Here is a 24,758-nt window from a genome sequence, read left to right on the forward strand (position 1 = left end):
CCTCTCCTTCCTTCATCTCTCTCTTTCTTTCTTTCTTTCTTCCTTTATTCCTTTCTTTTTCTTTTGTTGGTCATGGGGCTTGAACTCCAGGCCTGGGTGCTGTCCCTCAGCTCTTCAGCTCAAGGCTAGTGCTCTACCATTTGAGCAACAACACTACTTTTGGGTTTCTGGTGGTTTATTGGAGCTAAGAGTCTCAAGGATGTTCCTTCTTGGGCTGGCTTTGAACCGCAATCCTTAGCTCTCAGCCTCCTGAGTAGCTAGGATTACAGGCGTGAGCCACTGGCACCTGGCAATTATTTCTTAAAAGTAGAACAAAAAACACTAGTTAAGGAACAGTATGTGTTCCTAATAGGAACAAAGTTTGGAGGATTAAGATCCACACTTTAAATCTTCTATGGCAGAAAAATAGGAAAAAGCTCAGCACAGTCATCTTTCTGTGCAATCTGTCCACCCACTCTTATTTACTCATCAGCTACTTACCTCATCCCTGCTTGCACCAGGCTCTAGGAATGCTGAAAATGGCAGTCAAATCTGTGCTGCAGAATCACAGATCCTCACTATGGCCCTCAGAAGTTGTTTCATCTCTACCTTTTCGTTAGATGAGAAATGGAATTTTGAGGTGTGAGGTGTATCGTTATGTACCAAACAAGCATCTAGACCAGACCCAGAGCCATGGTTCTCTGAGCCCAATGTCTGTGGGCTTCTAAAATCCTACTATTTGAGAATAGTATTTGAGAATAAAATGCTTTTGGATTATGCACAGTTTCTGCCCTGTCTCTGGCCCTCTCTCCTTTCTTCTTCCCTTTCCACCTTTCTTTCCCTTGATGGGACAAGAGAGACAGAGACACTTTTAAGCTCAGTAAAGTTTGTCTGAGTAGATTCACTGTAGGCCTGGCCTGGAGACAGAGAATCTAGGGCAGGGGATGTAAATAGGCATGACCAAGAGTTGATCATCAGAAAAGATATAATCTACCTATGTTGGAAGGTTCTTGGAGACATAGGAAGTTTGGCACATTACAGTAAAGACCACAGATAGGACTTCCTGTTGTGAACCACGCTAATAAGAGCACAGACCTCCTTCCCAGCAGAATGGTACTCTTTGCTGAGTCTTGATCATTTGCGCTATCCAGTGCTGCCTCCCTAGATCTCTGTGGTGAACATCTATCTATAGGACATTAAAGCCAAGGTTGCAGTTAGCATGCGCTGTCTTTGTGCTGTTCTTCCATTGTAAAATCTCCAGAGGGACACTCCTGTACTTCTTTGAGCATGGTTTCATCACTTAAGTGCAATTACCTTCTTTGCCCCTGCAGCAGAATGGAACACAGAGTGGGCCTCTACAGAAGCTGGGCTGGCAGGCCATGATTTGATTAGGTAAGATTTTTCTTGGGCTCCCATACACAGTCTGTGCTATCATCATAAAGGAGGGCATTTGGCTGCATTCAGTAACTCTTACATTATCTCTAGCATTTCACTTTTAGGGAACACAGCTTGGTTTTCAATCAGGAGCATTACTACAGTATAAATCCAGAGCCACCTTTCTGGGCTGAAGTTGAGTCACTTTTTAAAAAGTGACAGCAGGACTTGAAACTGGTCATCTTACAGGATTGCTGCTGGGAGGTTCCCAGTTTGGAGGTGTGCTCCACTGCACGTGTACACAGTGCCCCTACGGAGCAGACAGTGCCAGCACAGAGGGCCATGCCAGTGTGTGCTGTCCAAGTGGAGGAGCCATGCCTGGCAGAGGGCATGGCTCCATCCAAACAGGACCGGGGCCAGCCTGTCCCAGCCACAGGCACTGTCAAGTGTCAGGGCTCTGCTCTCCTCGCTTTAAATCTTTTCTTATTTTAAAATAGTGGTAGAGATTAAACCACAAGCTTTGCATCTGCCGGGTAAGCGCGCCAACATTGAACTGCACACCTGGCCTGTCTCTTCTCCATGCGTGGCTCTTTCCATGGTCTCTGTGGGGCCTTTGCTGTCTGGCCTGAGCTTTCCTACAGTCTAGATGGCTCTCACAGTTGGTCGTGAGCCTCTCTGTGATCTCAAACAGGGCTACCCCTGGTTGTAAAGTCTGACATAATGCCCCCAAATATGCATGCAATCAATGCTTATGCGCTGTAAAATTATGTATATTAATTTGACAGAAAGAAATGTGTATAGAACAGGGGAGGAGGGACTAACTTAAAAAAGTATAACCTCCTATTCAGCTCCGCCGTTCAGGCCGAGGAGAGCTTGTAGGCTGAACCCTGGCTGTGATTTGATAAGGAAATAAGAATTCCGTTTTGCTAATTTCAAAAGTCAATAGACACAAGCAGCAGACAAGGTCAGCCGACCCACTGTTATCCTCAGCCTGGGGCAGGAAGCCGGACGTCTTGGAACTCGACTCCATCGCTTTTTCTAGAAGCAGCCAGGTACGGCTCCTGCTGGAGCGGCTTCAGGAGTGGGTGTGGGGGACTGGGAGGTGGACGGGCTCCGTCTCCAGGGTGCGATTCTTCTCGACCTCTCCAGCAGCACACTGCGCGCTACCCTCGGAGCCCCGCCCCGCCCCGCGGAGACACCCAGAACCGACGGCCGCCCCGGCGGTCCCCGGGCGGGAAGGAGGGAGGCCGTTCCCTTCTCCACTCAGTTCCCTCCGGGCTCGCGGGGCGCTCCGGGATGCCGGTTCCCACGCAGCCGCGCGTGTCCGCAGGAGGCCGAGAGGGCGGCCCGGAGGACCACCGCCCTCGGCGTCCACAGGGACGCGCTGGGCGAGGGACCGCGGGCAGGGCCGGCCGTGAGTGGGGCGCCGCGGCGACCTTCGCGGGACAGCACCGGCTCGGCCCAGGCCGCCGCGATGGGGACGGCGGAGGGGGCCACACCGATCCCGGCCCGGACAGCTCTTCCCGCGCACGGGCGCCGGCGGGTTCCCCGGACGGGGCGTTCCACCCGCACCTCCACGACCCGGGCAGCCGGGAACGAGCGTGCCCGTGGCGCATTAAGCGAGGCGGCGCCGGGCTGCGCGGGCGCGCGGCGGCCCCCAGGTATCTGGGAGCGGGGCCCGCGGCTGCGCACCGCCCCGGGGGCCACGCTCGGGGTGCCGAGCGCGGGACCCGAGCTGGCTGGGACAGCGGGAGCCGCAGGCGGTGTCGGGGGCCCGCTTGGCCTCTCAAGAGCGCTCAGGACCCCGGCGGGACGGCGGTGACTGGAGAGTGGCGACCCCCCGCAGGGCGAGGCCCTCTCGCCGCGGCCTGGGAACGGCGCACCGGCTGCGCCGCCGCGAACGGTCGCGCGCGCGCGCCCGGGAGGGGGCGGGGCGGTGCCAAGCCTCGGCCAATGGGCGTCGGCGGGACGCTTGCGGGCGGGGTCTCCCGGGAATGCAGCCAATAAGAAGCGGCGAGGCGCGCGGGGGCGGCGCCGAGGCGGGCGGCGGCGGCTGGAGCCGGCGCGGCAGACGGAGCCGGGCAGCCGAGGACGCACGCAGCCCCGTCGCCCGCGGAGGCGACAGCTCCAGCCTGCCGGCGGTGCGGCCGCCCCGGCCCGAGCGCAGCGCGCGGGTCCGGGCGGATGGGCAGCGGCGGGCGGCGGCGGCGGCGGCCCCAGGACGCGCCGCCCTGCGCGAGCCGTAGCAGGTCCCGGCGGACGGCGGCTCTGAGGTGCGTTGTCGGGGGTGCCCGGGCGCGGGGTGGGGGGCCCGTCCTGGGGCGCGGGGCCGGCGGGGCCGGGGGCGGGGGTCGGTCCGCGGCGGAGGCGCGGCGCCCCTAGCCCGAGAGCGGCCCCGGCGGCCGCCGGTGCCCAAGTTCCCGAGCGGCTGAGGGCCAGACCCCGCCGCGGGGCCGCGGGCGCCGGGCGCACCGCCGCCGCCCAGAACTCGCTCCGAGTGGCGGGGCCCGGGAGGCCCGCGGCGCCCGGCGGGGGCCGCGCCCCACGGGGCAGCCGGGTCCGGGGAGCGCGCCCCGGGGCCCGCCGGCCGCCTGGCGGCTCGTCGCGGGCACGCGCGAGCCCGCGGCGTCTGCCGGGGCCGCGCTCGCGGCTGCGCTCCGGGCCGCGTCCGCCGGGGCCGCGGGCCGCGTCCGGGACCGTCCCCGGGAGCTCCTGCAGATGAACGTCTGCCGGGCCGCACGCCCCCGAGCAGGGATCCCGGCCGGGAAACAACTTGGCCTCGTCCCCCGAGGGAGTACTCATCACCGCGGACCTGCTCTGTGAATGCGCCCCGCCGGGCGGAGCGGCGGGGCGCCGGCGCCCAGCCTTCGTGTCACCCCGACGCGATCCGAGGCGAAGCGGCAATGTAGACGTTCTGGATCCCGCTCACGGGTTTGACTCGGCACGGACACGGACGGCTTCAAAACAAAGCCAGAGCACTGGGAAGCCCAGCCGACCAAACACAAAACCCCACAAAGAATCGGGGTGATGCGCCTGGCTTGCGCAGTTAAGTTCCGAATAGTCGCACAAATTTTTCTTTTCTTTGCCTCTTTTGTCTGCAGTTTTCACTTCTAAACTTTAACACTAGATGGCTTTCTTATGACGGGCTCCTCGGAGCCTGCCCGGTGGAGCTGTCGGTGTTTGGGCTTTTTACAGGCTTACAAATACCGTGGGCAGGAAGAAATTTGCGAAATTGCTGGCTTTTGCTCGAAATGTCTTACAGTTCAGTCCATTCATACCAGTCAGCATTTGTGTAGATAGGGGAAAAGTGGCCTTTTACTTCTGGAATTTTTCAAGGTAAATTACAAGAGGCAACTTGGTTATGCTATTTAGTTATATACTTAGGATGATCTGTTTCATGTTTTGACTTATTTAGGAGAAATTCAGAGTTGTGAGTGAATTTTGTTGATTGCATTTAGGTCACATTTCCGTTTCTGTGATGTTTACTACTTGAATTAGTTTCACTGCAGAGAGAGAGAGAGAGAGAGAGAGAGAGAGAGAGAGAGAGAATATACACATACACATAGAGCAGAGATGTAGTAATTGATGGCAAAGAGCAGCCTTTCTTGAGTGGTGAGCATACCGGCTCTGCTGAAGGTTGCATATTGACGTATTGGGAAGAGCTGCAGTTGGAGAATGTCTGCATGAATCATCAAGGCTTCATTTCCTTCTCCCTGGATGACTTCGGGTTCTTCCTTTCTCAGCACAGCCCCTTTATGACAAGTACATCGCCTGTAGTTGACAGGTTCAGCTGCAGATTCCAGGTTAGGTACTTACACTCCACACCAATGCTGCAGTGGCTTGTCTGAATCCTGTCTCCATAGGGAAACTGATTTATAATGGAGAAATGTCTTGAAATGATCTTCATAGCGTGGTGTATTGTGTGCCTTGCTCAGCTTATGTTATGGCATGTTGAATTTGTTCTGAATTGGAGTGTGCCCATAAATAGCTGAAGGAAGAGCTACTGGGCAAACGCCTGGGAATGAAATGAAACCAGGGAGTTGTATCAGTACCGGCATGCCACCTATAGATGGGGTGAAGTGAGCTTGGATGCGAAGCGGCTTAGGCTCTGGTCCAGAAAATAAAGGGAGAGATAGATTACAGGTGTGGGCTGGAGCTCTGGCTTTGAAGTACCGGCCTCCAGTTCTCCTCAACTGGCTTAAGTACATAATTTTCACAGAGTGATTCTAGTGTTCTTAGACGGTAGGCTTGCTCAAAACGCATTAAATTTTTTTGGATGTAACTTATGTGTCCTGGGGGGAATGATCAGATCATCATGATTTGCATCTATGATTGATGCACGTTGTAGTTAAAGCTGTGTAGTGGGGGACTGTAAAGCTCCCCCAGCTGGAATGGCATTTTGAAGGGTTCCTGATATTGGAGCTTAGTCCACACCTGTCCACAGTCAGGATCTTTTTACCTGTTGGTTATTCACTTTCTGAAAGTGAGGAAATAATAGTAAGCTACTCTGACAGGGTAATTATTTTGTAATTTAAACTGCCTTGAAAGCGTTGTCTATGGACATTGAAAGTAGTTTGGAAGGGGCTGTGTTTACTGAATTCTTTGCAAAGAATTGTATATATATGGAATTGTGTGTATACAGCCCCTTACCTCACACCATAAATGGTAAATGCCAACGTTATTTTATTATTTTTTTTTAGATCAAGGGAGTATTGAGTCTTTGAACTTCTGTTCTGCTGTGATGGTGGTAGTTTAGGATTACAAATCTTTACCAAAGGCATTCTGAATTTAAGGAAAATATACACTTATTGCTAACGGAAAAGCTAAGTTTTTCTTTTCAGTTTTGTTTGGACTTTGATATGAAATGGAACCCTAAATTGTACAGAGAATCTTAAATTCTGTTCTTCTGCTGTACTTATTTTCCTCTCTGGGTGAGTAGAAGTAGTGTCAGACCGAGGGTAAGAACATGGAACATGGGCTCTACCACCAGTCCAAGGAATTTGTTCCCTTTCTGCTCCAAAATGTCAGCTTTCTTTATTGTTTATAGTAAATGTATTTCAGAAATGGAAATATCTGAGTGACTGGGATAGTTGATATTTTCTGTGCCTGTTTTTTTTCCTTTGGTTTATTGTCAGTTTTTGTGGGCGTCTCCATGTGAGGTTGATAGTGGCTTGGTTTACTTTGAAATCAATGATTCAAAAATTGGTCTTCAGGGGCTGGGAAGGTCTCAGTGGTAGAGTGCTTGCCTTGCATGCATGAGGCCCTGGGTTCGGTTCCCCAGCACCACATAAGCAAAAAGAAAAAAAGCCGGAAGTGGTGCTGTGGCTCAAGTGGTAGAGCACTAGCCTTGAGGTGAAGAACTGAGGGACAGCACCCAGGCCCAGAGTTCAGGCCCCATGACTGGGCCCTTCCCAGTCTTCTGTTCCAGTTTAGCTGTGACTACTTTTAAAGGAAAGACTGTGTAGCAGGAATTTTAATGCCTTACAACTTCAGTGTAAAGTTGTTTTGATATTTTCTAAACCACACTTTCCCCCAACTTTTCCCTGGTTGTTACAGGGGGCCAGATCTGACCTGTGTATAGGTTCCTTTTCCCAAGAGAGTTCACATTTAGTGTAAGCTGTTCCTTGATCCACCATGCAGTATTGTACCCACTTGAATGGTAGGAAAGAAGAAGATATGGAGTGAATTGAGTATAATTGCCCTTGTCTAGACAAGAAAGGACTTCAGAGTTATTCCTTCATAGTTTTATACTGTTTCCATCCACCCGTAAAGTTAAAAAACAAAGTAAATTTTAGGTAGATTTTTTTTTTTGCCATTTAATGTTTTTTAAGTGTGTATGTCTAAACAAGAATATGATGTCAATGAACAATATTCATTATTGTTATTAGTGCATTTCATCAAGAATCATTGAAACATGCATGCATGTAGTAGAGGGGAACATGCTGGGAGACTGGAGGGAGATCACTTCTGGACTTTACCCTGCGTGTACACAGAGCAGTAAAACATCACCAAGGACTAGGGCTTGGAAGCCACTGGGTAGGCCCAATCATCTTCTCTGCTGTTTGGTTGATTCTGCAAGTGGCCTGGCTATACCTGAACAGGGCCAGGAAGACTTCAGGGCTCTGCTTTTTTTTTTTTTTTTTTTTTTGGTGGTTTTCTGTACCAGGAGGAGTCCCAGACTACTGGAGTTGAAATCTCATGCAACTTGCTTATTCCAGTTATTTCCTCCATAGTCATCAGAACAAGTCCTTCTAGAGTCTGCGATATTTCAGAGGGGAGGCTTCTTACCAAAGTTGGGCCCACAACTCTCTAGCCGCCTGCCTGCCACTTGCCTATGAAACGGGGCCACAGTTCCTTCCTGGCTGCCCAGCCTGCTTGATGTCTGAGTTCACAGCCCTGCTACTGTCCCCAGTGGACTTCCTGAGACCTTCCACACTGTGACAGTCTGATCTCCTATAGCTCCAGTCCCCCACACCCCACATTTCTTCTGAGATTTGTGTCATTTTTTTCCTGGGTTTTCCTGGAATTGATTCTGTTATTAATACCTCTGCCTGTCCTCTCAAAGAACTGCTACTGGCACCTTAAATTAGTCTAGGTGGTGGTGGTGGTGGTGGTGGTGGTTGTTTGTGCTGGTCCTGGGGCTTGAACTTGGTCCCTGAGCTTTTGCTCAAGGCTGGCTCTACCACTTGAGCTACATATACAGCTCTACTTCCAGTTTTTAATTGGCGATAAGAGTCTCGACTTTCTTGCCCAGGCTGGCTTCAAACGGACTTCCCAGCCAGAGTTGGCTTCAAACTGCAATCATCAGATATCAGCCTCCTGAGTAGCTAGGATTACAAGCATGAGCCACCAGCTCCAGGCAATCAGTCTGTCTTCATGCTTTTCCCATGTCAGTCACTGGTGGAATTGTTGACGTGGCTGAGTACCAGAAAGCATGTCCCTTAACAGCAGGGGGCCGCCCTGTGGCTTCAAGGAGTCATGCTCTTGGTTACAGTTGAGCACCAACTGCATTTCTTATGACCAACCCATCTCCACCTTTCCACATGGGCGTTGTGAAAGAACATGCCTGACTTGCTCAGCGGGTTCTGCTGACCAAATCATTCCAAGTAAGAATGAGCCCATTTCAGTAGTGCCTGGTAAGTAAGACCCTGTGTTGATAGGCTAGTTGATTAGGAAATATACTTTTAATGACTGCAGGACTAGCTTCTCCAGCTAAGGGGACCCTGCCTCTACTGAAGGCCTAGGCATAGGCAGTGGTAGGAAAAACCCCAGTGAAGTTGACCTTAAGCTCATTTTTCAGTTTGGTGTGGTCTTATTTTGAATGGCTTTCAGACAATGGGGCAAGAGCCACAATCTCTTCCTGTTTTCCTGGTTTTTAACTAGTTGATACACTGCCCTTCCTTGTTCACAAATAAATATTCTGTAGCCACAAAGGCAGCCTGAGCTGTATTTGTTAGATCACTCTGCATGGTTAGCAAAAGGGCTGTGTCAGAGATTGTGACTAGAAGATAGCACTGGGGTGGGGGATACAGCATGTGTGCTGGGCAGACGTGTAGGGTTTCACCACCTTTCTGTGGGCCTGACGCTGACTGAGGGCCTTGTGTGCTGGCACTCCACTGTAACCACCGCTTTCTTGACTCCAGCGCCATTCTTCTCATCTCCGTTCCTTGAGAGCCTCAACCCCGTGGGGCTGGAACAGCTCTGGATGCCATCCTCCTCGGGTGAAAATCCTTCAAGGGATTTAGGAAGTTACAGTTTTGCTTGTTCATGAGAAACAGTACTGTTTTGTGCTTTGTGGAAAGGTCTAGAACCTCTTTCCACTGTGCATCCATCTGTATACAGTCACCTCTCCAGATATGTGTGTCCATGTACACCTAAATGGGTGTATGTCTATATGTATAATATGTATTATGCTATGTATTATACATATGTGTGTACATACATTTTGCCATGCTGAGGTTTGGAAATTTGAACAAGGAGATTCTGACAACCTCTCACTGTCACCTTTGAAATGTGTGGCTATATTTGCAGTCCATTGTTCTCTCCTTCCCTCTCCGGTAGATTAATTCTCTGCTCTGGGGACACAAGTGTCTGGGGTCCACGAGGACCAGAGCCTTCCTGCAGCCCTGTAGTTTCCAGCTAAGCTTCCGCCGCCTGTAGTGTTCACTCCTCGAGCTCACCTTGTCCAGGGTACAGTGTGTTGCTTTCTCATTTTTGTGTTTGCTCCTGCTCACCTGAGTGGAGTGGAATCTCGGTGCAGACAGAGGCAGCCCTGTCTACTCCTCCATCTCAGATGGCTTTACTACAGGATTGGCCCTTGGTCAACTGTGGGTTGTGGGTTTGACTGTAAAGAAATGTGTGCTTCTTGGTTTTTGTTGAGTTATATAGTGTTGCTCTGAGGTTCTGGTTATTTCATTGGAAAGGGTCCATATGACCCATCTTCCCTAGCTCCTTGTGTCTCTGCTCATTTGAAGTGGCCTGGAGTAGATGGGGTTGGCAGAAGGAGTGTTAGCGTTGTTCCATCCACTTCTTCAGGACCCTTGAAGCTGCATCTGGAGGTCCAGGGAGTGAGGGGTGGTCTGCCCCTTAGAGTGTCAATATGGTCCCCTCTGATGATCACTAACCTGGGTTGGACTCCATGAGGCAACAGTTCACTTGGAAGCCCTCTTTGGGATCTTAAGAAGATGGCTGGAGAAAAACCTTCATCTCATTAACTGGTAATAGCTACCATACATAGCTAGTATACCCTTTGTTGACTTAGTGTATCTAATTTGAGTTGCAAAATACGTTAGAATATAGTGTCTCAGCCTTGGTGGGACACAGTGAGTGTAGTTTTAGTTGTATAGTAATACCACTAGGTAATACTAATTCCTGTGTTTCAGGAAACAAGGAATTTCCTTCTGAGTGCATACTATGATAAGAGCTATAGGCAGGGCTGGGATTAGCCTTGAAGAGTTAACAGTAGGTGCCTCAAGTTTATCATCCGATTTCATGTCTTTGGAGGGTCGTACCAAGTCATTTGCTGGAATTATGGCATGTTTTTCAGTGTGTGAAGGAGGCTGGAGCACTGTTGAAGTGGTAAACTGAGAGGTTACACCAAATGAGAATGCTGTAAGGATGGTGGGGATACATGAGGGTTTAATGACAAAAATGCACTTTTTGGAACCTCATTAGTTCTGTACTTCAAAGCCCTCTTGACTCCCAACTGCTGTGTGCCTTTCTGTGGGGCAGGGTATATCTCCATGAGTCACCAGAAGGTAAATGAATGGAAGAAGAGAGCAAAGGGAGGGAGGAGGGGAGATGATGGGTGCACTGGAGGGTGGTGGAGCTGCAGAGGCTTGTGGGTGGACAGTAAACGCTATGTCAGCCCTCCCAGAAGTGTTGTGATCAGGTGAGTATGGATGGGGCAGGTGGTGGAGCCAGGGTCTTCTGTGATCATAGGGACTGCCAAGATTAAAAGCAGTGGAAGAGGAAAATGATTTTTGTTTTGCATTTATACTTTGCTAGATTTGCATAACCTTTGTTTAAGCCAGTTGAATGCGAATCCCTAAATAAATTTCAGGCATTTAAATATTTAAAGGATTCATCCACAGTACTTTACTCACCCAAAGAATAAATGCTTTCCACAAAGAAAATAACACCCTTGCAGATGGCTCCGGATAGACTTTGTTCACCTTGTCATCGAATTATAAAACATTAATAGCGAAGCTAGAATTTGAACATTCACTGAAATGCCTGGCTGGCTCTATGCCAAAATATTGTTTCCCTGGTAGAGAAAGCAGGGCGATTTGTTTAAAACTGGCTGTCCGCCAGTAAGCATGCTCTGCTCTGACGCAATCCTCTCACTAACTGCTTGGCTCCTCTGGCTAATTTTAGGGCAGTTAAATCTGGGTGATGTCTGATGGCTGCTTGTCGCTATGCGTCTGGTTCTGTGGCGCTTTCTAAATCCATCCTGTGAGCTTGGCACCAGGGCTCCCACATCTTTCTGAATTCAACTGTGTAGCCAGGGGGCACATTGAGTCAGTGAGGGCTGTTTTTGGAGGCTAAGCTGGCACAGTGGCCAGGCTGTGGCCTCATAGGGGGATTCTTTGCAGCAGTCTCTCCCAGGGCACCTGTGCTGCTTCCCTGTATGGGGCTGTGGCTGGAGGGAGGCGCAGCAGGCCTCCTGCTTCCTGGAGCAGCCTTCATTGGGCCCATTTGCTTTCTTTGTCGTAGTATGTTTTAAAAGTAAATGTCACTCTTTTTTCTGGGAAACATAAAACTCAGGAGAAATACAATCATTAGGAGAGAAAGGAGCCCACAGTGTTTCGGAGCAGTGTAGAGATAAGGACATAGAAGTCCTGCCATTGCAGATGCCAAGGCCCATGGTGTGTGTGTGGGGGGGGGGCACTGTGGAAGCCTGTGTAACCAACAAGGTTCTCAGGGAAGTGAGCATAGTTGTGGGGCTCTGGTCTGGAGGGCTTTCAAAACTTGAGAATTCTGCAATTTCCAGGTTAACAGAGTCTCCTGGGGTTCACAACCTCCCGGAGGCCAAGGATCTTGATTCTAGCCCTGTTTTGCAGCCTTTGGTCAGCACACCAACCAGCTTATGCAGTTTCCCTCATAGGAAGGAACCTATGGGCTCTCTTTGAACTCAACTTCCCATGTCACTTGAAGTTTGAATTAAAAAATAGTCCCTGGATGGATAATTGTCAAGTGACTGGATCAGGAGGTCGCTAGCTTCCTTGAGTCTGAATCCATTGCTGAGCTCATAGCTGAATGCACTGGTTGAGGTGGGACTGACTGGGGCAGCATGCCTGCTTTCTCTGTCTCTTCCTGTCTCTGCTTCCTGGCTACCATGAAGCAAAGCAGCCTTCCCTGTTAAATGTTCTGCCCCACTGGTGTCTTGCCTATACTGAAGCCAAAGCGAAGGAGCCTGATACGTGTGAAACCATGAGCCAAATCAGTCTTTCCTCCCTTTAACTTTCCCTAAGATGTTGATCAAAACTCTGACAAAGTGAAGGAAGGTTCTAACCAGTGGATCTGTCTTTCACACAGTGGAACGGGCAGAGTGGCCACCTTCCAAGGTAAGGAGTAAGCTGGGAATAGTCCGGCTGGGCCAGTGGTCCTGTGTCAGACGGGAGCAGATTGCTGTGAAAGGGACCTATACTCAGGTGGTCAGAGCAGAGACTGACTGGCAGAGAGAGTTCTTGGAGTGGTTGAGAGTACTGCCTCTGTCACCTCACTCTGCTCAGAACAAGACTCTTCTCTTGGTTTAGACTGGATTCACAATTCCAGAAAAGGATGCTGTTACCAAGGGCAGTACCCAGAAAGGGGGGACAAGGTTTCCCAGTGGCCAGTGGGCTTGTCTAGCATGGAAATGGTCCAGCTCACTGCTGTCATGAGACAAAGGGAGAACAGTGTTACAAACAGAAAAAACAAAAGCAATGTATAAACAATGTTTTGGTATAAAGTAACTGAGCAAATCCTTTTTAGTTGTGTGTCCAGAGAATGCATACACAGTAGCATATTTGTAGTTCAGGGTCACATGTTACATTGAGAGTTTTTGTTTAAAATTTATAACTTGGTAACTGATTTACTAAAGTGATTTTTTGGGGCAGTACAGGGATTTGAGCTCAGAGTCTCATGCTTGCTAGTCTTGTCCTACCGCTTGAACTGTGAATCTAACCCCCCACTTTTCCTGTAGCTATTTTTATGAGAGGGTCTCATGTGTGTATTTGCCTCAGCCTTGGACCTTAATCTTTTTATCTGTCTCTTTAAAAAAGTATATTAAAATTGTTTTTTATGTGGTACTGAGGAATTGAACCCAGGGCCTCATGCCTGCTAGGCAAGCACTCTACCACTAAGCCACAGTCCCAGCCCCGATTTACCTATCTTTTATCTGTAGCTGGGATCACAGGAGGGTATCACTCCCAATGTATTGATTGAGATACAGGGGTCCTTTTTTTTTTTTTTTTTTTAAACTTAGGCTGGCCTTAAACCACGGTCTTCCTGATTTCCCCCTGGGATCACCAGTGTGAGCCCCTGCAGCAGCCCATGTATTGTTTAATATTATGCTGAGTACTCCAAGTTTTCAGTAGGCCACATGAGAAACTGGCTGTGAGGATGGAGCGGTCATCTGAGCCTCTCGTTGCAGGGCTCTTTGTGATGGTGTTCAGGTGCTGCTGTGTCTCTCGCTCCAGTTGGTGTCCTGTGATGTGACTGGAAAGGCGAAGCATGGTCTGCTCTGGAGCACAGTCTTAGTGTCGTTGCTGTATACTTTCTGTGTGTCCGCACACAGAAGTGTGTCACACGGCAGAGACCTGCCTACCCATCACTTAACTCCTCTAGTTGACATATAATTCTGCATGCTTCGCATGTGTCTGTCATCCACTGGTCCTGTAATTCTGTGTGCCTTGTAGTATATAGCACTCACCCACTGGTCCTCTTAGTTTGTAAATGCACCTCACAGTAGGCGGTGCATTTTGAGTCCAGTGTAGCACTTCAGTGGACACCATGCAAATGACCTCAAAACGTTTATACTATTTGAGATAGATGCAGAGACAGAATGACGTACGTACGTGTACGTACGTCATTCTGTACAGTAGACAGATGCATACACCCAGGCAACCCAGGCCCTTTACCCTAGAAACTTTTTTCTTGTGCCTTTCCAGTTCAGAACCCCTTTACTAGGAAGCCAGCCCCGCCACAGCCATGTTTTGTGTAAGTATAAATGGAATCATGCAGCTTGCGTTCTGCTTACATTTCACTCAGTATACATTTTTCTTTTTCACATTGCCATCTGCATGTAAATATGATTATCCATTGGTATTGTATTTATCTGGTACTCACATGCTCTTTTCAGAGGTCATACCCATTGTATACTGATGTTAAGAGCAGCAGCTTTTAGATGCCTGTCTGTCTGCTTAGTCACATTTCCAGCTCCCTTCTCTTCAGAGACTAGCTTCCTGACTGTTCTGTCCACGGGCCCTTGTGTCTCTTTCCTGCTCTGGGGGTCAGGTGCACTGTCCTCAGTCTGCTAGTGTCTGTGCAGGGCTGGCAGGTGGCGACCTGCTCTGGGCTGAACACTGGATGCCTCTGTTTTTGCAGGTGGATAGCTCTCATTTGTGTGTGCCATTTGGAAAACATTGGGTGGAAGAAGTTATAAGTGCATCTCGGTGAAGCTTTCTAGTAAAATGCAAGCGAACCAAATCAGAGTTCCCTGAGTTCCATTTATTGATGCCATCTATGGAGGAATCTAACCAACTAAGCATGAAATACCAGATTTGTAAGTCCCCTGGCTAAGGCAAGAAAATCTTAGCTGACATGGAAGTAATTTAATCTGTGGCTTTGCTGTGCCCACCGTTACTGAAGCTCTGGTGTCTAGACCTCTTCAGCCTGGCACAGCCTCTTCTCTAGGGTGTCCTGAGCCACGGTGACTATGCAGACGCATCACTCAGTGTGGAGGACTCCTGTTTAGGGAAGACGGGTTAGGTGGATGATGTTCTCCTTGCTCGGGAAGACACTTTTAAGGGCAGTGTTGGTCTGGGAAAAGTGGTCGTCCATCTCTCTTATGTGACAGCCCAGGTGGGGGCAGGTCGGTACCTGGCACCAGGCCATGTGTACTCAGCTTTGCTGAGGAGGGCAGGACAGTGGAGGGCCTTGTTCATTGTGGTCCCCTCACTGCTGCCCCCCCTCCTGGAGACCACATGTGATCTCAGGGCAGCTGCAAGTGCTTTGTGGCTGCCAAGATGCATTTTGTCGTGTCCTCAGCCCTGCTTCCCGATGCCTGTTTGACACTTGCTTGTCTCTATTGGGGTGAAAGTATGGCCTTGAGCCCTGGTCTGATTCTGAGATCCCAGAGTCAGCGAATTTTGGGTGGGACACAGATTATTGCCCATGGCTGAGATGCCAGGGGCCAGCTAGTTGCTCATCATTACGTGTAGTGTAGTTCCTTGTGAAAGGGGAGCAGCTGCTCCAGTGTGAAAGGTTAGGGGGTGGCTGTCTGGCAGGCATTCAGTTGCTAGGTCTTTATTGAAGGCCCTTCTGGGCCAGGTGCAGTTCCAGAGGTGTAGGCCCTAGTGGTAAGGAAGGCAGGCAGGATGTTGCTCATCACAGAAGTAGTTGATTTTCTAATACTTGAGAAAGGAGGTTTTTTAAAATTACTTGCTATTTCAGGCATTGCTCTGTAGTGAAGTGTGGTTCAGTTCTGGAGGGAGGAAGTCTAATAATGTGATCACAGACAGAGCCTGTGACTTAGAAAGAAAGGCAACTGGGTACATGGATTAGGGGATGTAATAAAGGACCTAGTCTCTGTTTAAGATTCAGACTTGTAATAGAAGGCCTCAGAGACACTTGATGAATGGAATAATGCAGATCCTTTATTCGGGAGCTACAGGGGTTCCGAGGAGCAGAGACCTGTCACGTGATTGCCGGGCTCTGGCTGCCTGTATGCCATTCAGAGGTGCCCCATTGATAGCCAGAACCTTGGGTCTCGCTCTGAGAGGAGCTGGATATACTCTAGTCTGCTCTTGAAGCACTTGTGTGTGCCTCAGCCTGCAGGCACTGGGGCAGGTCACTGGCTTCCACTGGAAAGACCTATCCCAGTGCCAGTTGAGACTCCTTGTGGTTGTGGTGGGAGCAAGTGGTGTGGCCAGTGGGCCAGGATGGGATGTGGTCCCACTTCTGGGCCCCACGTTCAGAGTTCCCTCATGACTCTGTGGGTTTCTTTTTAGTGCATTTCTTTTTCTTGTTTTCTTTTTTTTTGGGGGGGGGGTTAGGTAATGGGGCCTGAACTCTGGGCCTGGGCACTGTCCCTCAGCTCTTCAGCTCAAGGCTAGTGCTCTACCACTTGAGCCACAGCGCCACTTCCGGCTTTTTTCTTTTTGCTTATGTGGTGCTGAGGAATCGAACCCAGGGCCTCAGGCATGCAAAGCAAGCGCTCTACCACTGAGCCACCTTCCCAGCCCTACTCTGTGGGTTTCCAAGGCTGTGTAGCACAATCCTGGTGAAGGTCCCTCATGACAGAACTGGCCTTCTAGATTGTCAGGGAGAAGAGACTTAACACTCACTTGCTCTAAGTTAGTGCTATACACTCGGTTTCGGACTGATTCCTGTTTCTCCTGGAATGTTTGTGCTCATGAATGATAAACTGCAGAAGAATGAAATGTAGAGTTGTCTGTGTCACTCTTCACTAGCCGTGAGAAGGGCTGGACTCCTGTCAGAGATGAGTGACACTTGATCACTCCACAGATGGAAGGGCTGAATGGTTGTAGTAGCAGGAGTGGCCTGTTCACAACCTGGTGTCATGTTCATTTCCTTCCTGCTGCAGTCTGCTCAGGAGTGTTCACAGGAGGGTTTTTGCCAAGGATTTAAGCCCAAGAGGAGCTGTGGGATAAGCACACAGCTACTAGGATGCCTGTGGGCAGAGGCACGTTCCTCAGCCTTGTGGTATGGGCAGTGGCTGAGCAGCTGCAGATGTGGGACAGGTTGTGAGCTTTCCACATGGTTCTGTCCGTAGGGAACAGAAGAGCACCGGGGAGCTTAATGGTATGCATTCTGAGAACACGATTCCTAACTGAAATAGGATTCTGGATAAGTGAGGAAAACTGGCCTGGGACCCGGTGTCACGTTGTAGTGTGTGCTGTGATTTTCTAACAATGACACTGTGGGCTGTGCCCTCAGAGCTCTTGACATTCCACCCGCCAGACCCTTTATCTTTGTCTGCTCATGCTGTTAAATGAGGAGTGCAGCAGCCTGAGGACAGCACCTGGTCAGTGTGGTTTGTTGCCGTGTAGTTTGTTGGAGGCTGTCTTGGCCAAGCACTGAGGGCCACTCTGGGTGTCCAGGCACTGAGGGGTACTCCACAGCTGGGTGTCCAGGCACTGAGGGGCACTGCACAGCTGGGTATCCAGGCACTGAGGAGCACTCTGCATGTCCAGGCACTGAGGGGCACTCCACAGCCAGATGTCCAGACACTGAGGGGCACCCCACAGCTGGATGAAGGTTCTCAGAGTCCCTATCTTCCTAGGAAGGAGTGGGAGGAGATGCCAAGGATTTTGCCAACAAACTAGAAGTCCTCAGCCGTGGTTTTACTCAGCGCCCACCCATTGTGCATTCTCTGTTATTATTGGACTGGGAAGAAAGGCCTGCTGGACACACCTCTGAGCTGGTAGATGACTTCCCTGCTTTCCTGGCTTCCCCAGCTACAGGTCTTCAGGGCGGGATCCACAGGTGTAAAAGGCACAAGGCACTGGCCATCATGGTTTATGCTCCTTGAACTGACATGAGCTCAGGGGCCTATTACCAAATACTTATGGCATTTTATCTTTTTACTGTATATGTGCCTGGGCACTATCCCTGGGCACTATCCCTGGGCTTTACCACTTGAGCCACAGCTCTACTTGCTGATTAATTGGAGATAAGAGTCACAACATACTTTCCCGCCAGGGCTATTTTGAACTGCAGTCCTCAGATCTCAGCTCTGGAGTAGCTAGGATTATAGGTGTGAGACATTTGTACCTGGCTTCATTTTATCTTTTTTTGTTTGTTTGTTTTTAAATTAGAACTTACTTAAAAGTTTCCTAAAATTTGTCCACCTAATTTTGTCATTAGCAGTCTATTTTGTTCACAGTTTTAAATCTTTGCTGTGTTCTTCTGAGTTTGAATTCCTAGAGCTTTGTAGACTTGGCTGAAGTTAGTCTCTCTCTTGGCACTTCGGAGGGCGTATGGGGCTCTGGGTACCCAGGCCACATACAGCAGGCATCGCTTGTTCCTGCTCCTGCAGGGCTACAGCCCTGCCATTTGGGTGTTTGCTGTTTATTTTAATCTGGTGTGAAGGGTCTTGTGCTCCTTTTCTATGGAAGTGTAAGCTCAGGTTCCCTCCTTGGTGGCCTCAGGTCAGGCCTCCTGCCAGTCTGCTGGGAAGGAGAGGAGAAGCTTGTACTTATAGGCTTGCTTATGTTCTTTTTAAATGTGGAGGCAGATACTGGAAGTTGACAAGTATTTTACGGTTCATGAAGTTCCCTGAATTTTTGACATATTTAATATTAAAAAGACACAAACAGGACCTGGCTCCCTCTTCCCGTCCTCCCCCACACCAGAATCTCTTGAATCTGCCTCTTGCTTACATCTTGGAAGCCCCGTGTGTTAATACCTGTGCAGTACCAGAGGTCCCTTCAGATCTGCCCTGGCCTCAAGCCTGGTCCCATCTGTGTCCCACAGCACATGAGCCCCACTGTGGCAAAGGGAGAAGAACTCCAACCACTTAGAGAGAGACAGGTTCCTTCTAAGAGCATAATAACTACTGATTACCAGAAACACAAAGATATAAAATTCCGGATTTAATAGTCATAAAGCTTTTTTTTTTTTTTTATGGAATCACAGTGAACTTAGGAATCTACAGTGTTGGAGTCTGTTCCTGAGAGTGAATATTTGTGGTGAATACAGGGAGTATCACCCTGTTGTTCTGCAGTTATACCCAAACAAGTCTGAGCAGCAACCTGCGAAGTGCGAATAACCCCTGTTAACAAGCCAATGTGGGTGCTAGGGATGGGGAAGTGACCTCTCCTGCCAGAGAGGGGAGATCAGGAAGGTGATGCGTAGCTTGCTTCTTGCTTGTGATTAATTGGGGCTGATCAGCACTCCATTTGCAGGCATGATCGCAGAGTAGTTTTCTGTTGTTTTAATAACACTTGTATTAGACCCTCTCCAAGAAATGGAGCAGAAGAGATTTTAGAACAATTCAGTGAGTTCAATATTAATTTTTTTCCTTTTAAAAATTTTTATTAAGTAGATGATCAAAGAGGTTACAATTCCATAAGTCAGATTATAAATACAGTACATCTTGATCAATGTCAAAATTTAATGGTAAATACTGATTTTAAGCATTTTATCCAAAAAGCAAAAATACATGATGTATTTCAGATTTATTTCAGAGTTTACCTTTGACCTGCTCCTGGTGGGTACGTGGAACTATTTGGTAGGTTCGAAGCTCATTGTCCTTTGTATGCATGGGTTCTCGGGCATGTTGACTAGATTAGCTGAAACCTAACTTCAGTGTCTGAGCCTGACACCTTACTATTCCAGTCTGCACAGTGCATACAGACTGCTCTGTGTGCAGTTTGCTGTGGGCAATTATCTGACTTACCAGTCAAAGAAAAAAAGATAAGAGTTGTGCAGCACACACTATTAGAAGAAAGGTTACTATTTTTATCCCAGGTACCCCGTTTTAAAATGGAAGCCTATGGGCTGGAGTTGATAAGAACTTGACTGGACTATCATTAGTAGATAGAGGTTTAGGAGGAACTCCTTGCAAGATTTATTTTGGGCTGAATGGAGTGCTGGGACCTCGCTTTGCTCCATGAGCCTACCTTCTTGGCTGTGTGTTGGTTTCCCTATTGGCCTTGAGTTCTAGTCCTGTACCTCTAGCTTAGTGGGCATGCTGGTCCCACCCATACTGTGTATTTGGAGTGCCAATCAGCGTATGCTGCATATGAGGAGTGCCGGTCAGGCCCTGTAGCACATACAACACTGGTGGTGGTGCACAGATGGGGGTGTAGACACAGGCAAACTGAAAAACTCGAGTCACTTGCTAACACCAAAATACTAAAGTTAGTTCTTTTTGAATGAGAGGAGAGCTGTATGTATGCCAAGCCCGTACTAAGAAGGTGTAAGAAGAGGTAGTGTTGGAACCTGAGGATTCCAGTCTCTTAGCTTGTTTTGTGGTTTGAGCCTTCCTATACATGCATGGGGCCTTTCTGGAGCAGGCCTCCACTGGGCGTTTGGTCCCAGTGAAAAGCTGTATCTAGACATCTCTGTCTGAAGTGTACAGGAGGGTGTGGCAGGTAGCCCTTTCGAGTGTCTGAGATGCTGTCCAGGGGCCTTGCCAGGTACTGGTGTGGGACCAAAGGTGTGATAGTACTGTTTCCCAACACTCCGTCCTGAAGGCGTGGCCTTCATAGCTTCTAAGTGAGCTCTTTGTAGAGAATATACTATACGCGCACCCCCTCCCTTCAGCTGATTGTGTGAGGGGCACTCATTGTAGTGCAGGTTATCATGTGAAAAAAATTGGCAAAGATGCTAAATTATGATATTCTTTATTATCAAGTCATTTAAATCAATTAAATATCTTGTTTTATAAAGCTACTTAATGACATAGGAAATATTCACAGAATATTAAATGAGGAAATGTTCTTGCAAAGCAGTATATAGTGTAAATCTCAACTTCCAGGAAAATTAAATATGCATGTGTTATTGGAACAGTGCTACATTAAACAATTGCAGTGCTTATTACTTGCAGTTACATTATATGTAATTATCTTCTTTTTACATTTGTTTTCTTTTTTTCAAAAAGAACATACTAATTTTGTAATAGGAAAAAGCATACTATTAAGATACTTGAAAGGTGGAGGTATATGTAGCCTTTAAAAATGCCCATTTCAGTATAGTTTCTTGGCTTAGTATAATTTGCATTGATTTTCTTTTGTGATACAATTTACCATGTTTTATTCTTTTGTCTGTATTTAGAAGAAAAATTTAAGGCTAATAATTAGCAAATATTTATTGCTCACCTCATCTCATAAATATCTATCTAGTCTTATCTAATAAATATGTTTTCAGTATGTATGAATGTGGTAATGGGGTCTGCACACCGGGCCTCCAGCTGGCTTGGCTTGCTTGAGCCATGCTTCCAGCCTTGCTTTTTGTCTAGATGAAATTTTGCAGACTAGGCTGTCCTTGAACTGATTCTTTGGATTTTAGCATCCTGAGTTAGTAGAAAAGCAGGCCTACAGTGTTTGCAGATGGTAGGATAAGCTGTTTCACTGAAACCTGCCTGACAGCTACAGAAGAATGAGGAAGTAAGGACAAAAGAATGAGGAAATGAGGACTAGACAGCAAACTTTTGGGATCTCAACCTTATAGGAAACAGGAGATCACTAATCAGAAAACTATCCCAATCTCACTAACCATGGCCAAGCAGCACAGTGAGGAAGACTGCTCAAGATGGCAGAGATGGGCGGAAGTGCCCTCCCGTCTCTCTGTGGCACATCTGTGCCGGGTACTGTGGCACTGGGTTTTTCTTTGAACAGGCTTCCCTGTCACTTCCTTAGGGTCGAATCTTGCCTGCGGTGCTTTTGCTGCCTTACACTTCTCGAAAACCTATTGAGTGTGTTGGCCGGTAAGTGAGAGATTAAGTATTTCTTTTTCTGAGTTGGATTCATCAAACTGTTACAATAGGATTATAGATGTAAACCCCTGGAGTTTGGCTGGTTATATGTTCTTTATCATACAGGTATCTATAATCTGATGGTCTAAATTTAATCTTCACATAGGTAAATTCCTTTGAAAATCACTTGATAATTTTATGAATGGGACTCTTAAGTATCACCTTTTTTTAACCTCTCTTCTTTTGCTAAGTCTTTGTTATATAGGAAGAAATGCATATGATTTTAAAGCTTCAAAATAATTTCAGGAGATTTGTTTTTATTACTTATTGACATTCACTGAATGGCTTGCTTTCATAAACGTCATTTCACCTGCCAGGCAGGTACCTTCCTGTGGTGGTGCCTTGAGGGAGCCAGGTGACGGGACACAGTTCTGAGTTGCTCCTAAGATGAAGACATTTAATAATACCGTTGAGGCTGAGTTTGTCTGTGGGAGCAGAACACGCATGACTCATGTGTCTTTGTAGCAGTGTAATTGCCAGCCCTTTGACACTCTGCATTCTGACATTTACATCAAAAATAAAAATTACCTAATATATAAAGTATAAAGTCTTGAAGATAGCTCATTCCGCTTTCATGCTGTTAACACTACCATTAAAATTCTGAAATGGCTAATTAAATGCGGTGTCAAAGGCTAATTGTCTCTGTGAATTAGCCCACATGACATAAGGAAGAAAGCATGGTTTAAGCATTATGTCTGAATAGCAGCTCGGAAGGCCATCTTTAGTTAATCTATCAGATCGCAGTGATTGTAGATGACAAGTACTGTTAGATTGTGAAGGCCATTCTCTTGATGTATAAAAGATGCTTGTAATGTATTACACATTAATGACTTGAACTGGCTTGAAGCTTACTGTCATATCTCAGGCTTGGGTGTGGTCAGGATGGCTTTTTTGTGGCACAACTCTGTCTTGGATCAGCAGGCAGCAGCTGCCTCTGACTGTAGGCACAGGCAGTTCATATTTGTGATGTGTGTAAGAGCATTGTATTGTTGGAAAAATCAGAAGTCTCTTTTCTTGTCCTGTTTTTGTTGCAATTTTAAAAATTGTATCTCACAAGTTACTATAACTTGAGTGGAATGAGTGAGGTTTGGATTGCTTGTATCCTGACTGTGCTTTGAACGTGTGTCATGGTGTGCATATGTGGGGCCCTGGGCTTGAACCCTGCCAGTGGAGGCCCAGTGCCCCTCCTGTGTGTTGGGATGGGATGAGTGCTGTGGAGGAGGATGCTAAAGGAGGGGTCTGGCGCTCGCAGGCTCAGAGGTGGTGCCCAGTCTCCTGTAGGGGCATGCGTGTGGTGAGGAGCCTACATGCCAGGTGGGACTCTGAGGGCAAGTGGCTTGGGGGACATGGCTAGACTGTCCGTCAGAGCCCAGGGGCTTTGAAGGAACTGCCTTTGAAGTCAGTGTAAAAACTTGTCAAAGATTAATATTCTTTTTATGGTGGTGGTGAGGGTCAGAGCACAAAGGTAGACTCCTGCTGGCCAGTGATAGTCCCTGTGTTAGGATCAGGCCATCTGTCTATAGCCATAGGTAACAGTTGTAGGGTGACTTACAGGTCAGGCATGGCTTTATCTGTTGCCATTCAGCTCCCTGCTCTCTTCCTTTCTCTATTTCAGGCTTCTCTCTGCTGAATCCTCCACAGATACAGGGAACTTGGACCCTGCTGCTTTGGGGCCTAGGGATACAGTCAGCCCTGTGACTCTGCCTCACCTGCTACCTGCATGGCTAGGTGCCCATGACAGATGAGAAATGGTCCCAGAACTGTGTCTTCTGCTCCCTCCTGTGGGGCCCTCATGTGCCATCCCCACTTCTGGGACCCCTCCTTAGGGGCCTGGGCTTGCCAGTCCTGTGGCTTACCTGCAGCCTGTCTGTCTTCTGGCTCTCTCCTCCTCTTGAGGTTCCTCAGTTTCTCCTGCTTGTTTAAACAGCCTGCCCCGCCCCCCTTTATTAAACAGCCCCGCCCCCTCCTTACTGGCTTCAGTGGCACAGTTCAATGCAGGTCTTGTCCTGCCCTGGTAGCTCCTCTGCCTTTTCTGGCCTTTCTGCCTCTTGAGTACCTTTTAAACTTGGGGGTTCCTTGTTCATTCTTCCCTTTGGGCAGCCACAGCTTCCTGTATGGTCTCTTTTACTACCTCTGATTAGGACATTGTGCTTGTGTGGCTTCCTTGGCCCCTGTCAGTCTTCCTTAACTGTACCTCAAATCACAGTAAATGAGTCCTTGTGGAACTGTTAGTGCCCGCAGCTCTCTTTGCACTCTGTTCTTCATTTTGGAATTGAGCTTCACCAGCTGAGTGGGGCCAGTTAGACTCAGCTTGGGTCCTTCCTAACTTGGTCCTGACATGTGACCCAGCAGTCCCCAGCACCTGCCAGTTCTGCCTCGGCCTTCTTGGCCCCTCTTCTGCCTCCACTTCCTCATGCTCCTCTGAATTGTGAGGTAATGCCTAGCCTGGACATCCAGGAGGCTGCCTGCATGTGGACCCTCATGTTGAGGTTTAAAAATGAACGCACCCACCTGTCTAGCCACATCTCATGTGCTCAGGGGTAACGTGTGGCTGGCTGGTGGCTGCCATTGGGACAGGTTTGATGGAATATTTTCAGGACTGCACAGAGCTCTGTTATTTGGACTCTGCTGTCCAGCCAGACTGCCTGCTCACATTGCTAATGCTATGTACCACACAGCTGCCTGCATTTCCTTCATGAGGGACAGAAGGTCTACTCTGACCGCTGCACCGTCCACTGTGCTGGCTGCCGCCACCTGTTCAAGCACACCTACCTGCACTGGGACACCTTTGGAGATGATGTTTCCTCTCTGCCTGTGTGTTGGTCTTTTCCTCAGCCACAAGGACTTTGCCAGGCTTAGTCTTCACACACTCTTGTCTTTGCATCACCCAAAATAATTTTAGAAACTGGATACTCTTGATATTTTCTTATCATGAGTTTAAATAACTAATTTTTGTTAATACACAGTAAATTTAGGATGAAAGTAACATGAGGACTGACTTGGATGGAAGCCATACAGTGTATTTGGGAGCGTGCATTTTAGCTGTCTACTTGAAAATGTACTCATAGAGAATTATCTGAGATTCTTTAGCTTAAACATTTTGGTGTTACAGGGAGAAGTTCTGGTATATTGAAAACACTTGTCCTCAGCCTGTTGGTCTTTGTGAATCCAGAAATGCCCACATGGACCATGTTTTATC

At 48.4% G+C, this 24,758-nt stretch overlaps 1 protein-coding gene across 8 annotated transcripts in view; it reads left to right on the top strand.

Moving 5' to 3' along the window:
• The first annotated feature begins 3,549 nt into the window (after positions 1-3,549).
• Positions 3,550-24,758, top strand: part of Sipa1l2 (signal induced proliferation associated 1 like 2) — a 138,570-nt gene continuing 117,361 nt past the window's right edge. For 7 of the 8 annotated variants that reach the window (XM_069998132.1, XM_069998140.1, XM_069998134.1 and 4 more), the window contains exon 1: positions 3,550-3,626. The gene's annotated coding sequence lies outside the window, so the exon portion shown is untranslated. Of the gene's footprint in view, positions 3,627-4,301; positions 4,399-24,758 lie in introns of those variants that run through there. The other variant, XM_069998133.1, reaches the window with a different exon arrangement.

Source organism: Dipodomys merriami, unplaced genomic scaffold (genome assembly GCF_024711535.1).
Source record: "Dipodomys merriami isolate MVZ:Mamm:240054 unplaced genomic scaffold, mDipMer1.0.p SCAF_51, whole genome shotgun sequence".
NCBI lineage: Eukaryota > Metazoa > Chordata > Mammalia > Rodentia > Heteromyidae > Dipodomys > Dipodomys merriami.